This window comes from Benincasa hispida, chromosome 5 (assembly GCF_027475165.1).
Source record: "Benincasa hispida cultivar pf3 chromosome 5, pf3_genome.v1.1, whole genome shotgun sequence".
NCBI classification, from domain to species: Eukaryota; Viridiplantae; Streptophyta; class Magnoliopsida; order Cucurbitales; family Cucurbitaceae; genus Benincasa; species Benincasa hispida.
Window position 1 is genome coordinate 59,835,168 of NC_143482.1, and position 12,759 is coordinate 59,847,926.

Genomic DNA, 12,759 nt, shown 5'->3' on the forward strand with positions numbered 1-12,759 from the left:
ATTAGAAAAACAATCAACAAATGAATCTCCATATGCAATAAAGTCATCCATAAAAACCTCCATGCATTTTTCAATAAACTCAAAAAATATGGACATCATACAATGCTGAAAGGTGCCATGAGAATTACACAGTCCAAATGGCATTCTTCTGAAGGGGAAGGTGCCATAGGGACATGTAAAGGTCGTCTTCTATTCATCCTCCTGGCTAATCGGGATCTGATAGAAACCCGAAAAACCATCGAGGAAACAGAAGAAGGGGCTTCCAGCTAGCCTTTCAAGCATCTGATCAATGAAGGGAATGGGGAAGTGGTCCTTTCTAGTTACAACATTCAATTTCCTGCAATCTATACACATTCTCCACCCATTCTGAAGCCTAACAGGAATTAAACTACCCTCATCATTTTTTACCGCAATATAGGGCTAACGCACTCACTATCAGGGATAGGATAGTTAATACCTTTATCTAAAAGTTTGAAGACCTCTTTCGATGACTACCTCCTTCAAGACAAGATTCAGACATCATTAGGGCTATCGACAAGGCTTAGCTCCATCCTCCAAGGTAATCTTATGCATACATACCACAGGGCTAATACCTTTTATATTAGCCATTGTCCATCCAATGGTTAGCTTGTGCTTCTGCAATACCTCCACCAACTGCTTTTCTTGTTCCTCAGTCAAGTCCCTTTGAAATTATGATAGGTAAGGTCTCAGCTTGCCCCGGATAGGCGTACTTCAGGTAGTCTGGAAGCTTCTTCAGCTCATAGGTGCCTGCAAAATAGAAGGAAGCATTTTTTCAAAAGATTCATCATCAAAATATGAGGGCAAACCTACCGGCTTTGTCATGGACAAAGTGGCAAGCTCTCCAAGTGGGATCAACTCCCATCAATCATCCTCATCATCGTCATAGACGCCCCCATATAATCTCTTGCTCAAGAGAGTCAAACACATCAATTTGGCACAAAGAATGTATTTTCCCTATGGTTGAAGTTTTCATGGCATCGGAAATATTAGATTTAACAAACTCACCATCGAATTCCACAGACAAAGTTTCGTCATCCACATTTATCTTAGTCTTGGCTTTCTTCATAAAAGGTCGGCCAAGTAAGATGGATGCATATGAGATAGATGTGGGCTCCTCCATTTTAAGAACATAGAAATCAACAAGAAAAATGAATTCATTGACCTGAACTAGGACATCCTCTATGAGTCCTAATGGGTGTATAAAAGACCTATCCGCTAATTGAATCACAACTCCAATTTTAGTTAGGTTCTTTAATTTTAATTCTTGATAAATTGAATGAGGCATGACATTTATTGATGCACCCAGATCTAGCATGGCCCTATCAATTTTCTTATTACTTATAATTCAAGGGAGAGAAAACATACTTGGATCCTTTTGTTTTTTTGGCAAGTTTTTCTAAAGGATCGCAGACACAGATTGACTTACCACCATTCTCTCCTTTTCTTTGGCCTGCCTCTTCCTCATGCAAAGCTTCTTCAGGAACTTGGCATATTTGGGAATTTTCTTGACTGCATCTAGAAGAGGAATGTTTATCTCCACCCTTCTAAACATCTCTAAAAGCTCCTTATCCTTATCTACAGCCGGTTCCTTTGGCCCTGCAAGACTGGTAGGAAAAGGTGCTTTAGGCACATACGCATCTAAAGAAGGATAAGGGTGAGAAGATATTCCCTGTTTGTTTTATGGTGGCAAAACGATTTGATCTGAAGAAGAAATTTTTGGATTCTCCAATTCTGGCTCTTTCACTGACTCAACGAGTGGCTCCAACTCCTTGCCTCTTGTCAATGTGATTGCATTAACATTTTCTCTAAGAATTGACTCATATTGGGATGGGAGTTTGCTAAACTCTCTCCAATCTGCTCATAGAGGTTGGCTAGCTGTGAGACTTGGGTCCCTAAAGCTTCAATGGCTTTCTTTGTCTCCTACTAAAAATTCAGTGTATCCTATTGAAATTTAAAAGAGTTGTCAGCAAAACTTTTAATGATGTCTTCCAAGGACATACCTGAACCAGACAAAGCTCTATGATGAGGCTGAGTCTGCTTATTCTGCCCTCCCCATTTAAAGTTGGGGTGATCTCTCCACCTAGGATTGTAGGTCTGACTGAATGGGTCCCGCCTTTTGTTTTGTCTATTATAATTGTAGCCTCAAATGACATTTACCTCAAGAAATTCTCCTTTTGGAACATTTGGGCAAACGTCAGTTGAATGAACAATCCCATGACATACTTAACAAACAGAAGCAGGCTGTCCAATTTCCACATTTGCCAACTGCTTAACAACAGAAACTAAGTCAGATATTTCTTTCTTAAGCCCACTTACCTCATTGGTGAATTTAACACTAACTACTGCTCTAGTTTCTATTGTTAAGAATTTGCAGCCATGGTAGCTATTAGGTTCATGGCCTCAGTCGAGGTTTTATCGACTAAGGCACCTCTTGCAGCTACATCTATACTGTTTTTATCAATCCATATCAATCCCTCGTAGAAGTATTGAATCTTGAGTTGGTCCGAGATCTGATGACGAGGGAACTTGACACAGGTCTTTTTTAATCATTCTCAATACTCATGAAGGGTCTCCCCATCGAACTACATAATGCTATAAATTTCCTTTTTGACACTAGCAGCTCAGGATATTGGAAAGAATTTCTCCAAGGACTGCCTATGCGACTCCTCCCAGGATGTGATGCTTCTTGGTGGAAGAATGTAGAGTCCTTCCTTGGCATCTCCCTTCAATGAAAAGGGGAATGCTCTCATGTTAACCTGCTTCTGGGTCACCCCATTAGGTTTCATCCCATTGCACACCTCATAGAATTCCTTCAAGTGTTTGTGCGGATCCTCGCCCTATAGACTAGAAAAAGCAGGATGTAAGTGGATTAAGTTAGATTTAAGCTCAAGTTACCTATTGTTTTTTAGGATAGGTAATGCACAAGGGTTGCTGAGTGAAGTCAGGTTTTGCAAGCTCCATGAGGGACTTTTCTCATTCTGCCATCACGGGAAAATCTTCAAGAATGCCTTCTTCTCCTGATGTGTCTTCAACACGAGTTCCTCTGTTAAGTGCAACTTGTTATCTCCTTTCTCTTCTGATTCTCCTCTTCTCCCTGGAAATCTCTGCAAAATACAATTTTTTAGCACCTTTGGGAGTGTGGGTGAAGCACCCAAAGGGAAAATTTATTAGCAAGGACAAAACCTACAAGTTTCAAAGATCAAGGATTCTGTTTGACTTCTTGGCAATGATGCCAATTTAGTTGGTCGGTGGATTCATCATTGTTCGTAAACCCGCACCGAACGCAAATAAAAATTTGTATGCTCTGAACTAACCCCTTATACTAAATAGTAGTACAAGTAGTAAGTCTGAGGTTGAACCACAGGGAACCGAATATGGATTCCTCCAGAATTGGAACTTGTAGGAAGTAACCAAAAAAAAAGGGGGGGTTTGAATTAAAATTGTTAAAGAACAAAAGTGCACAAGTAAAAGAATGTGATAATTTATCAAATGAATAAATACTTAACTTGGGTAATTATAGTTTAGTTCATTCCTCATCAATTCTATCACAAACTATTCTAAAGATGCGTGAGAATATTTGAATTATAACATAGCCTACTCAATTAAAATCCTAACCGATAGTCCATAAAATCAAGTTAATCAACAAAAAAGTGAGAATCCTCAACTAATCAATCAATCAATAGACATTAAGATTAAGGGCAAAACTAGGAAAATTAATTGATTTCCATCGTCCAACTAATTAATTGCGTGAGATGTATCTAAGTTATAATGTAAATGCTTGCTAATTGGAATCCCAAATTAACACAAAAAACCAATTTAACTCTTGCTTCTAGGTGTTGAGTACCTCACGCTTACAAATTAGGGCCAATCAAAGCAATCAATTAAACATGCACAGCTAATTTGTCAAATTATCTCATACATGAAAGTTGAAGAATAAGTTCAAGATAAATATTCATATATTCGTAACAAAAACTCACAGAATTACAATATGAGTCTCAAGAATTGAATTGGAACCTAACTGAATTAACAAACCCAAGTTATGTTCTTATCCTTTAGCCTCTGATCATGCTCGAATTCAATAAAATTGGAAAAAGAGGAAGAATATTTACAGAATTTTGGTGTAAAAAAGAAGCTAAAGCTATGCTGGACAGAGCAGTGGTGTTCAAGAATTTTTGTACTTGGGATGATGTTGATAATGATGTTGTGTCACGCTCGTGCTAGGCTATACGTCTGTCAAACTACGTAGTGTTGCAACGCTCGCCAGGGACATTGCAACGCTGCCTATTCTATCTTAGAGCATTGGAGGGCAGCGTTTGAGAGCAGTGTGACGATGGCGTTGGGGTATCTCCACAGCGTTGCAACGCTACCCTGCACTCGAGCATTCTTCCTTCTATTGTTGAGCTTGCATTGAAGTTAAGCTTATTGGGAGCGTTGCAACGCTTGGCGGGGTAGAAGTCTTCACTCCTTCGTCATTTAATCAATTTAGCTTGTAACTTAATCATTTTAGCACCTTTTTGTCCTGAACGGTTGATCCGACTACTTGTACACTCGATTCCTGCAAATTGATCAATTTAAAAAAATTAAGTAGCTAAACAACCTAGAGTTAAGTGGAAGAAGATAGCACATCTCTAGTGCTATCAAGGTGATGCCTTCCCTTGAAGAATTAACTGGCTATTGAGACAAGGAGAGATATCTTCCAAAGACACGTGAACAACTTTTCTAGGTGGAGAGAAAATCGTACGACACCTTCTAACAATGATTCCCTAGTGACCATTAGCTCTTGGATTTAATTCTGGTTCTTAGAGGCTCGAATATATAATGAGCCTACTACACGGAAGCAAAAGAAATCCTTTCGCTCTCTATCCACTAAAAATCCTGCCGGTACAAGGAACGAGTCTCGAGAATTGTTGAGTAGGGAAAATATGTTACTTGCAAAACTCAGGATAAAAGGAAACTTGAAGAAAAAAAATGTATTTGTTTTCTTTTCTATCCTGTTGGTTGTGCCTTTTCGTATTTGCACAAAAGGGAGGCTATCTTTGCCTTGGAGTCTTTAGAATCGTTATTTTAATGTCTAACGGTGTTGTTTGTAGCTTTACTATTCCAGTTTTAGCCAATATATATCACGGCTTAGGGGTGATAACGTAGCCTTCAAACCCAACTGGACGTATGGACTTCCACTTTCCCATGTATTACGTCCACGGTTGTCTTGCGCATTATTTTAACACACAATACCCCATTTCTTTAGCCATTCAGGGTTTAAAAATGGCCAACTTTTATGGTGAAGATGGCTCAATCTAGTTTGGAAAGTATGAGGCATGGGAATTGATCCATGGTGGTGCAAATATTCAATGACACGTGAATATCTAGAACAGGAGTAGGCATGAGCGTATGACCGATGGTCGAGATTCGTCATTTCTAAAGTCTTGGTATTTCTCCAGTATGCGATCATGCTACCTATCTTCCCAATGTGGGAATATTTGGAGTACAGAATCGTATAGTCTTTATCAATTTGGCAGACAATTCGGCTTTTACCAAGACACTCTTAATGGTATCAGGGGAATACCACTTACTATCACACTAAATAATGTGTTATTTCACTGGAGAGTATGCACGAGACATAACACATTATCTCAAGTATTCTTGCTTGCTCACATTTTGGAGCCATGCAACCATGTTACTGTTGGGATTGGTGTTCTATATCTCTCTTATATTCTCATAGTTAGTAAACTTGTATAAAAAAATTGTTGTTAATAAAATATTGTTATTTTATGTGCACTAACTCAATCCAATAAATTGTGATCCTATGTTATTTTATGTAACTTAAACAAGTATGTGGAAACATATAGGTGGATCATGTTTAAGTAATAACCTGAACGGTCTGTAGTAGATAGATAAGGCTGGTTACCTTATACTAGTGATACTAATAGATACAACCCGCTTGGTAATTGTCACAATTGTTGTAAAGTGTTACAAATGATATGATCTTAATCATTCATATGAAGACATATGAGTGTGGGTATCCTATATAAGGAGTTTGTATAAGGCCAGACCACGAAATGATTAGTCTCTCTTTCTAAGACGTTACTAGAAGAGACTTATATTTCACTAGGATTACTATAGGTGACTTGATCTTAATTCTGAGTGAGTTGTGAAGCTCCACCAATATAAGATTAATTGGTTTATCTCATTAACCAAATTAATCAATATTCATTAACTGTGGGTACATTCCAATAAAGACCCACAATTGCACTCTTCTCACTACATATATATTTTTGTGTCGACGGGTATAGACTAATAACAGTAAGTTAGACCTTCATGAGTGTTCGTAACATTGATTGAGTAAAATTATCATTTTACCCCTTGGTTACCTCAGTATCCTTAAATATCAGTGCTTCTCTAATGAACAACCTGTTTATGGTCCAACCATTAAACAGAAACCCTTCTTGGGAAAGTGAGAGGGTAGGGACCTTTGTTCAAGTCCTAAAAACACTACTTAAGGGAAAACTCATCTACTTACCCTAAGATCGGGAGGAACTAAAATCCATCTTCTATTATTATGTTCATAGCTCCCCACTTGGTCTTGTCCCCAAAATGGTAGGCATATTGAGTCGGCGAACTGGCCATTCTCACCCATACAAATCAAAGGATAGTCCCTCGTGAATAGAGTTCATAATACACTCAGGATTAAGACTAAGTTGCCTAGGTTATCCTATTGAAATAGAAACATAACTAGTCAATATGTTACATCTATTGGTTACTATTTCACGGTCCGGTCATATGCAAACTCATTGCATAAGATACTTTCACTCGCATGGCCCTACACGAACACGTTGGGTCATTGCATTTGTATCAAATAGAAAGTGGGTCGTATCTATAGTGTCACTAGGATAAGGTACCCAATCTTATCCCAATACTATAGACCCTTTGTTGTGTCCTAAACATTGATCATTGTATGTCTCTACATACAGCTCAAGACTCATAAGACAACATAAGATGTTAGTTTATTGGATTTAGGATTATTACGACAAAATGAATACATTAAAATCAATAACACGTATTGAAATAATGTTGAGAACTCTTTATTGATGATAGTCAATTATTTACATTTACTATCTACGAGGTTTAGGGCATAAAACCCAACAAACTCCCACTTGTACTAAAACTCTAGTTAGTGGGATGTACATAATATCAAAACCTAAAATAGCAGGAGTGGTAAATAAATAAAATATATTATAGCATCCATATACCCATTACACTTCTCCCACTTGCCCTTGACTATATAATGTACATGTCTCATAGACCTAGATTCTTTGGATGACTCGTGAACAATATAGTCGAGAGAGCCTTCATAAATGGAATAGCAATGTTGTGCTTCGAAGTGATCTTTGTGGCGATCACATCACCTTGTTGCACAATCTCCCGTATCAGATGATACTTTCTCTCTATATGTTTTCCCCATTTGTCGTTGCGAGGCTCTTTAGAATTGGCTATTACCCCACTGTTGTCATAATATAAGGTGATAAGTAAGTCCATGTTTGGAACCACATCCAAATCTCTTAGGAACTTCCTGAGCCAAACTGCTTCCTTTGCTGCTTGACAAGCAGCTACATATTCAACCTCCATTGTAGGGTCTGCAATGCATCCTTACTTGATGCTACGCCATACTACAGCTCCCCCGTTCAGGGTAAACACTGATTCTATTGTGGATTTCCTAGAATCCTTGTCAATTTTGAAATCAGAGTCGGTCTATCCCGTAAGGATCAAATACTTAGATCCATACACCAGCTTGTAATCCCTCGTTCTCCTAAGATACTTGAGGATGTTCTTAACCGAAGTTTAGTGGTCTAACCCTGGATTGGACTAGTACGTACTGACTATGCCTACTATATAAAAAATGTCTGGCCTAGTGCAGAGTATAATATACATTAAGCTTCCCATAGATGAGGCATAGAGAATACGTCTCATATCCTCAACGTCTTGAGGTGTCTTAGGACACTGTTCATTACACAAGTAAACCTCATGCCTAAAAGATAATAAACCCTTCTTAGAGTTCTGAATCAAATATGAGTCAACACTTTGTTGATACAAGTTGCTTGAGACATAGTTAGTGTTCTATTCTTGCGATTCCTAATAATTTGGGTCAAAAGTACATACTGTGCTTCTCCGAAATATTTCAGTTGGATTTCAACTGTTAGCCTTTTTTATTATCAGTAAGGTACCCTACATCATTCCCAATGAGTAGGATATCGTCCACATAAAGTACCAAGAAAGCTACTTTACTATTGATGATTTTCTTGTAGACACAAGTTTCATCAATGTTTTGGTCAAAACTAAAAAATTTGATCATAGTATGAAATATAATGTTCCAAGATCTGGATGTCTGCTTCAACCCATAAATGGATCGATTCAACTCGTAAACTTTTTGCTCCTGACCGGCTATGAACCCTCGGGATGAGACATAAAGATGTTCTTTTTAATATTTTCATTCAGAAAGGTAGTTTTGACATCCATTTACAATATCTCATAGTCATAATATGTGGCAATGGATAAGAGAATTTTTATAGACTTAAGCATAGCAACAGGGGGAAAAGTTTACTATTGGATTAGGAAAAGATTGTTTATTATTTATTATGGATGGATGGGGCTGTACATGAATTCATGCGTTAGACATGGCTTATGTGTTTGCACTCATGCGTCTGAGGTCATGCGTCAGAAGGAAGATGCACTAATCTAGGATGCAATGACCATGCATTCCTATCACAAGTTTGCTTACGCTCGCGCCAAGTATAACGCAAATGCAAGTTTCTCGGGTAATCTGAGGTCGAACACAGGGACTTGTCACTCAATAATTCTTGTGAAGCAATGCGTTTGAGGCAATGAAAAGAAAAATAAAAAGAAGTTTAATGGATTCACACTCTTCCTACTCCTAACTAAACAGATTGAGCAATAGAAGACTTGCAATGAGAATAAGTAGAGACACAACAACCATTAACGCATAGTAATGTTTATTATCTTAAATCGCCCAAGTAATCCCAGCTCATTGCACTAACGCGTCGTACATCTCTCAGTGGTCAGCTGTATGACTATATCTCTATAGTGCATGGTTGCATCGAGCATAAGATTGTGCCTATCTCTAGGAACAATGTGAACTTTTCTTTAGTGCGTTCCATCTCTTACCTTCTCAGGCAGTTAGACGTGGCTATTTAACTTATAGACAAGCAATGCAACATCCCATAAACAGGCGTTGCTACTTTCTTTCACCAAGAAAAGAGGGTTGACTCACCATACTCGTTAACGCACACCTCTCAGTGGGTTGCTTCATGCGTCCTATCTCTAGGATACACAATTAAGCATGCGATTGTCTTTGATAAATAAACGCTGAAGATAAACTATGATAGAGATGAAAATGATGAAGAATACGACAATGAAGGAGTTAAGATTTGCATTTATCAGAAAATATCTTAAAATCTTAAGCTAAAATGTAATACAGCACAGAGATTAAAAGAGAAACGAAGGACTCTACGTCAAGGCTGCCGGTGGTGCCATGGATGAATGGTAGAGATGTCTCTCTCGAGCTCTATCTCCGGCGAAAGCTCCGGTCGTCACTCGATCTGGTTTGTGGAGATGAAGAATTCTCACTGAAAATCTCATCCAAGCTCTCATCTGTGATCACAAACCTCTACCTTGAGGTAGAAATTCAGATGTATTGAAATGAAGGTCCAAAAGGTTATTTAAAGAGTTTAAACGCCGACAGCTATCTTGATTGCATTATGGCTCACTGATGCTTTTGTCACGGTATGGGCAATGTCACATCGCCTTATCTTATTGATACTCCCAAGGTATGCGTCCGAGCTTGATTCAACTGAAGCATCAATGCGTTCTACCCAACTTGCGGTCGTCCTTCTATTATGGTTGTTACTCCGTGGCCGCAATTTCTAATTGATCACCGCATTCGTTTGATCACCGCAACTTCCATGCGATGGACGCATTCGATTACCGCAACTTCCATGCGATGGATGCATACGATCACCGCAACTTCCAACGCATGCGTTAGTCTTTGCGATTGCCTGGCTTCAGCGCATGCATTTGTCTTTGCAATTGTCTGGCTTCAGCGTATGCGTTTGTCTTTGCAATCGTCTGACTTTAGCATATGCGTTTGTCTTTACTTGCTTATTTCAAACGCATGCATTTGATTCCTGCGATAGCTACAAAAATAGACACTTTGAAATTGAGTAACGCATAATATTGGGGTCAGTGAGGATTTAGGTACTAATTAAAGCAAAACTCAATTTTTTGCAAATTCTAGGTATTATCACCGCATTTTCTACTTATTAGCCCTCATGATTCTAAGTAAAAGGCTTATAATAACTGGGATTTCTACCAGTTATCAATAAGGCTTTGCTACGATTCTAACTTTGAATGTCTATACCTTTCCAGGTACATCTTTATTTCTTTTATAGATCCATCTACACCCTACGGGTTTAACCCCTTTAGTGGATCTACAAGTTCTCATATTGAATTGAAGTACATAGGCTCCATTTCAAGGTCCATGGCTTTGACTCATTGGTCCTTATCTATGTAATTCATTGCCTATTTACAGGACAATAGATCCTCAACTGTATCATCTTGTAGGAAAACTTGAGTTTTAGTTAAACCCAAGTAATGGTCAGGTTGTGAGATAATCCTCCCACTACGTCGAGGCACTCTCAATGATTGAGAAGGACGAGACTAACCTAAAGTGTTGGCTTCTTCATTAATTATTGATGAAAGACCAGCTGCATCAACAACCCTTGTTGATTCTTCAATAACTTCATTTAATACTAATTTTCTCCGTGGTTTATGGTCTTTCATGTGCTCTTCCTTCAGGAATGTAGCGTTTGTTGATACATACAAATTATTTTTGTGAAAGTCATATAATAGACCAACTCTTTCCTTAGGGTAACCAACAAATTGCTATAACTTTGAACGAGGTTCTAGATTCTTAGGATTCGTCAGTAGCATGTGTGCAAGACAATCCCAGATTATGAAGTAATGTAAACTAGGTTTACGCCCCCCATAACTCGAAAGGTGTTTTAGAAACACTCTTCGAAGGAATATTATTGAAGATCTAAACTGCAGTCTCCACTGCATACTGGTAACGGGTAGACGTGCACGTTATTACAACGCAAAGCTATAAAACAATGAAGGATTGCGATGGTAAAATATATGAAATTGCGTCCAAAAGCATTAAGTTTATAACATTGCGATCACATATGTTCATCACATTAAAAACAGTTAACTTATGTATTTTGTGCAGAAAATGTATTGGCACAAGGAAAAATTGCAATCCAAAGAAATTAACGTCCAAGTGCATTAAGAAATTGTGAATGCAAGGCTATGCGATCATTTGCGCTTGCAAAAATATGCTCAATAAGGTGGCCGCATAAAGCCAACGCATCAAGGTGAAAGCGTAATAAATCATGATGGGATAGAGAGCTGATGACGGTCGACTCTGAATTAAGTTGAAAAGCCGTTAACGACACTGTAGCAAATACACTCAACTTTTTAGTGACAATTATTCGGCGCATCAGACAGAGAATTAATGCCATCCCATCAGTGCAATCATATGAGAGAAAAAGCTTTTCACCTTAAAGCTCTATAAATACCCGAAGGCCACCTTCATTGAAGGAGTTCGCCGAGTTTAGAAAGTTCCCCATATAGACGATAGTTAATTTTGTTCTTAGTTTTCTTATACTTAGAAGGCGAAAGCGAGAGAAGGGATAAGACGCCGAAAGATCGTCCTGGTCAGCTCGAGCGAGTGCCAGGGAGTGTGGAAAATAGAGAGAGGGTCGACTCTTGTGAGAGCAAGAATATCTTTTGAGCAGAGTAGAGAAGAACAGTGTAAAAGCCTTGGGAAGCAGGAAATTACTACCAGGCTCCTTATCTTTATTTCACATTGTCGTTCTGTACTTTGATTTCATATATAGAATGGAACTTGCATTTCTACATCTGCTCATTCTCTTTATAATACGTATGAGTAGCTAAAATTGTCGAATGGGTTGAGAAGTACTTAGCTAACATGACCTAGGATATTCATTGCATGCGATCATCTTGTCTTATGTTGCGCCCATCACCCTTTAGAGCTACTCGAGAGAGAGTCTAAAGAAAGAACCTAAGGCTTAAGAGAGCTAGGTTAGAATCTAGACTTGAGAGAGCAAGATTAGATCTGCATAAGCAAGAGATAGAGACTTAGAGATCATCTCTGTTTGCCAACATGCATCGCATGCACCCTAGAGATAGGTTATGGTAGTATGCAGTCACCTTGTGTATGTGTAAGTCATTCGTCATCGCATAGACAAGAATAGAGGCTTAGGTGTAAGTCCTATAGACATCATCGCATACATCGCATGCGTTCTAAAATTAGAAGTTGTAGCATTTGTATTGAGAGATGACTTGCTGTTGTATGTATGTAGTATGATCGCATAACATGAACGCATTTCTAGGAAATGTTAGCTAAACCCCTTCTCAACCCGTTCCCTCGCATACTCATCGCATCTTTCGTATTATTAACTCTTTTCTCAATTCCGCCGCATACACTTTATACTGTAAACAATAAACCAACCAACCCCTTGATTTATTTGTTACCGCAAAGTGAGCTAAAATTACCATTGCATACTGTTTTACTTAGTCCCTGTGTTCGACCCTGGGCTTACCAGGCAACTCAGTAGGATTTATACTTGGATCTTGCTGAGAAAACTT

General features: G+C 38.5%; 1 pseudogene; it reads right to left on the reverse strand.

Moving 5' to 3' along the window:
• Nucleotides 1-2,642: 2,642 nt before the first annotated feature.
• The window catches only part of LOC150036293 (uncharacterized), a 40,885-nt pseudogene continuing 30,768 nt past the window's right edge, over nt 2,643-12,759 (reverse strand).